Source organism: Bos grunniens, chromosome 13 (assembly GCF_055505025.1).
Source record: "Bos grunniens cultivar Pamir isolate PY7600 chromosome 13, Bosgru_T2T1.0, whole genome shotgun sequence".
In the NCBI taxonomy this organism is placed as follows: Eukaryota; Metazoa; Chordata; class Mammalia; order Artiodactyla; family Bovidae; genus Bos; species Bos grunniens.
The window spans coordinates 46,452,889-46,458,737 of record NC_141177.1 but is presented as its reverse complement, the minus strand read 5'-3'; the positions used below and the strand labels follow the sequence as shown (position 1 = coordinate 46,458,737).

General features: G+C 42.2%; 1 long non-coding RNA gene across 1 annotated transcript; it reads right to left on the bottom strand.

Moving 5' to 3' along the window:
* Window positions 1-641: 641 nt before the first annotated feature.
* Window positions 642-4,537, bottom strand: LOC147360922 (uncharacterized). The gene is made up of 3 exons (XR_015139498.1): window positions 4,414-4,537; window positions 3,690-3,801; window positions 642-1,660 (listed from the first exon to the last, which is right to left on the bottom strand). It is a non-coding gene; the product is annotated as an uncharacterized LOC147360922 (long non-coding RNA).
* Between the last annotated feature and the right edge of the window lie 1,312 nt (window positions 4,538-5,849).

The window sequence follows — 5,849 nt, the reverse complement described above, 5'->3', positions numbered from 1 at the left end:
CAGTGGGAAAAACATGCTGAGGAATCCCCTTCAAAACCTGCTGGGAAATCTGCTAAATACCTGACCTGTGCTCACAGTTTTCATTGGTCTGATTCTTGGCACAAAGAAGATTAAGGACAGAAGAACCCTCACCGACTTGGGCAACAGCTACTAAGGCACAGCAGATAGTAGAGCCTTCAGGACACACCGGCCAGAGTCCCTCAATGCACCCAGTGCCGCTTGCCTGTTTGCAGGGGGTTTGAGGAAACAAGAAATGATAGATTGTTTAGGAATTAAGATTTTGTGAGCTATATGTCCTCCTAGCCATAGGGGTGAGGACCCCCTACCTTAACCAGAAGTCTTCTGGAATCTGAGACTGAGCCACGTGAGCTTTCTGCCACATTTGTTTTTGCTGTCCTGGCTTCCCGCATGCTGGGCTTCTTGTCACTTGCATCGCACTGGGTTTTATTCACATTCAGCTTCCACTGTGGGAGCTTTTGAAGAGTTGGTTTCTGCTGTGCTTGGCCTCCACCTCACAGGGGCTGAGCCGAGGTTGTTTCAGCCAGGTGAAATCCAAGTCACGATACAAGATATGTCTGGGGAGTGTGTAATTTCCTTGGTTCTGTCTCTCCGCAGCAAAGATTTGAAACGGTGGGCCAGTGTTAGAGCTTGGTTACAGCTTAGAGTTTTATTCAGCAAGCAAAGGAGAGTACACCCTCAAGGCATGAGGGCAGGCTGACCCCAAAGGAGAGACCTCAGTCCTTCTTGGCTTCCTGCTTTTATCCATTTGTCTCCTCCCTCTGAGTCTGCTGTATGTAAACTGGGCCAGCCAGGAGGGCTGTTTGTTTCACCTGAGATTCTCACTCTGGTCCTCAGATTTACTTTTGTTCCATTTTGGGGGGCGTTTTCCTTTCTTTGTCTTTTAGCCACCACCATTTTGGACTCCCTTTTCCTCTTCTAACTACCTAACATATAATATTTCTAACATAAAATGTACCATTTCAAAAACCATTTTTAAGTAGACAGATCAGTGGCATTAACTACATTCACAGTGTTGTGCAACCATCACACTATCTATGAATATTTTCCATCACTCCAAACAAACTCAGTAACCATTAAGTAATATTTCCCTATTGTCTTCCCCAAGTCTCGGCTAATTTTTAATCTAGTTTCTGTTTCTATGAATTTGCCTATTCTAGAGATTTCATATAAGTGGAATCATACAGTATTTGTCCTTTTGTGATTGACTTATTTTGCTTATCATAATGTTTTCAAGGATTATCTATGTTGTAGCATGAGTTCCTTTACATGGCTGAATAATATTCTATTTTATGTATATACCACATTGTTTATCTACCTATCTCTTGATGGGCATTTGAAATATTTCTACCTTTTGATGCCCATAATCACAGAAGCAATAGCAAAAGTTACCCACAAAGAACACAGGGGATGAGAAATTAACAATAAGGAAACAATCAACATAGCTGTTGATGCAAAAGTCACATTTTGAACAGTGTTTTCTAATATTGCAGAATACTGACCAAAATATATGAATGCCTGGTAGTATACCATTAGGGAGCTTCACACTTCTCAGCCATGTCTCGGAACTGGGGTAACATCAGTTTCTTATTGAAGAAGAAATATCCATGGTTTGAATGAAGGCCTGGGAACAGATGATTTCCTGTGATGATGTAATATTAATGTTATACACAAAAAGTGGAAATTCCATGTAAAAAGTGGGTTTATTGCTTAGAAAACTGTCTTATCATTTATATCTTGACGGAGGGTTTCCATATGTTTTATATATTCTTGTAACCAAAACTCTGTAAGGTTTTTATCTACATACTCACTGTTTTCAAAATCTGCCAGATGACATTTTCCCAATTTTTGCCTTGTTTCTTTATCCCAGTACTCAAGAGTCTCAGTAATGATAACCATAACCCTGGGACCATAACTTGACAAATGTTCTTCTACATTACAATATGGTGTAATATAGGAGTTGTAACTTGCCAAATTTTGGAGGCCCAAGTCCTGGGTGTTCATTGGAAGGACTGAGGCTAAAGCTGAAACTCCAGTACTTTGGCCACCTCATATGAAGAGTTGACTCATTGGAAAAGACCCTGATGCTGGGAGGGATTGGGGGCAGGAGGAGAAGGGATGACAGAGGATGAGATGGCTGGATGGCATCACCAACTCAATGGACATGAATTTGAGTAAACTCCGGGAGTTTATGATGGACAGGGAGGCCTGGTGTGCTGAGATTCATGGGGTTGCAGAGAGTCGGACACGACTGAGTGACTGAACTGAATTGAACGCTTCCTGCACTTGGAAACATCCATATGTACTACTTATGATGTACAAAATGTATAGGAGCACTACAAAAAACTTGGACTCAATGCTTGTGAGAAAAGGACTAAAATATTCTCTAAAGAATAGATTCACTGGATCCCATATGTAAAATAGATAGCCAACGGGAATTTGCTGTATGGCTCAGGAATTTCTCACCACAGGCATTTCCCACCACAATCTCCTCCCTCACATCCCCTCAATCTGTCTCTCTGCAGTCAACAGCAGCCCTCGCCCTGGGATTGCTCCACAATCCCTAAACTCCAGCTCCCAGCTGCTGTACCTTCCAGGGGACCTGCATCCTTGTCCAGGGTTTATGGCTGCCACAAGGACTGTCTGATTCTCATTCTATTTATGCTGCAACAGATCATCTGTTTCACTCTCAGCCTTAAATGTTCCTCCTCTGATTCAGGTAATTTTTCCGATATGGGGATCAGACCCCTGCTTCAGTTCCCCGACCAGCCGAGGCAGGTCCAGTCCTCCTAAGACTCCTGTTTTTCCCCCTAGTTCCTTCATCCTACTGAGTTTTGCGTGGTTCTGTATATTCTTTTCCACTGGTCGGGTAATCCTGTCCGCTCTCAGCTGGTGTTCTGCATGCACTTCTGTGTCTGAAGATGTATTCCTGATGTATCTGTGCAGAGAGGTGTACTCCACGTCCACCTACTCCTCTGTCATCTTGTTCTCTCCCCTTTCAGGATATTTTAAATAACATTTTTTTTTTTAATGGTATTTCCAAGACAAGGAAACGTGCCTTTGGTTTTAGTCTATTGACTATTCTTAATAGTGTGTTTTCATCATATTGGATTGGGGCAATCAGGAATACTGCAATTGGTCTTTGTTAGTGGCTTTTCAAACTAACTTTCAAAAAAAGGTTAAGAATACTGAGATAAAATTAGACCATGAGCAGCTCCAAATACCATCACAAGAAAGAATCTGAAAAAATGTCCTGAAGATGTACGCTTTAGCTGCAGATAGGACATACATCCCTATTATTGCTGAAACTGCACTTTGTAACACAGTGTGGCCTAGCAGATACAATGCCTCAACGGGTTTTCAGTTTACTGAGGGCTCTGAACTGGAAACAAATGCATAAGAAATGTGAGCAGAAAAGTCAAAGGAAAACCCTATACAAATGACAAGATTAATCATGGCTATGATATCAAGATTGTCATTCCAGAAGGCCATAAAACCCATGATGCGCATAATCACAGAAGCAATAGCAAAAGTTACCCACAAAGAACACAGGGGATGAGAAATTAACAATAAGGAAACAACATAACTGTTGATGCAAAAGTCACATTTTGAACAGTGTTTTCTAATATTGCAGAATACTGACGAAAATATATGAATGCCTGGTAGTATACCTTTAGGGAGCTTCACACTTCTCGGCCATGTCTCAGAACTGGTGTAACATCAGTTTCTTATTGAAGAAGAAATATCCATGGTTTGAATGAAGGCCTGGGAACAGATGATTTCCTGTGATGATGTAATATTAATGTTATACACAAAAAGTGGAAATTCCATGTAAAAAGTGGGTTTATTGCTTAGAAAACTGTCTTATCATTTATATCTTGACGGAGGGTTTCCATATATTTTACATATTCTTGTAACCAAAACTCTGTAAGGTTTTTATCTACATACTCACTGTTTTCAAAATCTGCCAGATGACATTTTCCCAATTTTTGCCTTGTTTCTTTATCCCAGTATTCAAGAGTCTCAGTAATGATAACCATAACCCTGAGACCATAACTCGACAAATGTTCTTCTGCATTACAATATGATGTGATATAGGAGTCATAACTTGCTGAATTTTGGAGGCCTAAAGCTTCCTGCACGTGGAAGCATCCATTATACTACTTATGATGTACAAAATGTATAGGAGCACAAAAAACTTGGACTCAGTGCTTGTGAGAAAAGGATAGATTCTCTAAAGAATAGACTCACTGGATTCCATATGTAAAATAGATAGCCAACGGGAATTTGCTGTGTGGCTCAGGAAACTCAAACAGGGGCTCTGTATCAACCTAGAGGGGTGGGATGTAGAGGGAGATGGGAGAGAGGTTCAATAGGGAGGGGATATATGTATACCTATGGCTGATTCATGTTGAGGCCAGGACATTGGTGATGGTGGTGATTGTCATGGATACTGCCACTTTTGAATAGACATTGGACATCTGCTCGCTTATGCTATCCATGTCATCAACTCCAACACCTGTTAGAGAAAGAAACACAGTCTCTGTACGTTTTTAACATCCATTAAAAATTAACAAGATCAACTCAAACCATTTTCTTTGCCTGTCTCTCAAGATTTCACTGATTTTGCAGTGTGCTTGTGTGAATGAATGACATGTCCTGAGCAAAGCAAGTGATGAGCCCTGCTCTGGGGTTTTGCAGTGCCTTGAAATGACTGAAGGCAAACCCCCAAATGGGAGCCTTGTTGGGGTTTATATACCGACCTCCCAATGCCAAGAGACACCCAGCATCCCTGCAAGAGCATTGAGCAGAAATGGGCGAAGCGTGTGGACTGAACTTTCTTTTCTCGGTCACCTTTTCCTGGTCTCTTTGACCATTCCATAATTGCATGGGGAATTAGAACTACTAACCTAATCTGTCGGATCATAGACTTTCAAGGGACTTGTGATCCATGCCGTTATTCTGTACTTTTACTTAAACATCAAACTATATGGATGGAAGTGCCTAGCCTTGCTAGGAGCTGAAAGTTGCAAGAGCACATTTGGGAGTGAGGTGGAGTTCTAGTTCCAGGACCGTGTCTCAGACTAGAGGCCATTCTCTTGGCTGCTTGCCTCAGGGCCCAGGGTCCTAAAAGTAAGTCTTTGTCATTGCTGTGCCTCTGATCTATGTGGGTAGGAGCATTGCTGGTGACCATGAGGTTTTTGAAGACACAGATCGGTAATTGCAGGATCTCATCAGATTGGAAGTAGGGTGGGTTTCTTCCTTTGGTAGGACTAGCTCTTGGCAGACCAGAGAAATCTCTCCATTGGCTTGTCTCTCAACTCCCTAGATGTTCCTTTTGTGAAATCACTGGGAATGAACTGGAAGGATTGGCCCTAGTAGCTTGAGGACAAAAATCATTTTTTTATCGCCGGCCAACCCTCCACTCCCTCTTTTGCTATCACATATACTGGTGTGGCAACACTCAGAAGAGACATCTTGGGTTTTTTATTCATCTCTTTATAACTCAGCACTTCTACTGTCATCAGGACTATACTCAGGAATGTGTGCAGGCACATGGAACATTGATGCTTCCCCTAGTAGTCCTAGCTTGGGAAACATTCCAGAAAACCTACTCTGCTCCACCCTGGGTGGCATCAGAGGAGGAGTGAAAATCAGACAAAGGTCTTAATGGTGAGGAACTGGACATCAGTCTGAGGTGCCATAAGGTCTACCCCTGGTGCATCTCCACCCTGCCTCAGTGGTAGAACTGGGAGGTACGGGTAAGGCACCTGTGTTGGTAAGGGACAGATTAAGTCTGAGCATGGACGGAAAGCTTCGGTGGAAAGACT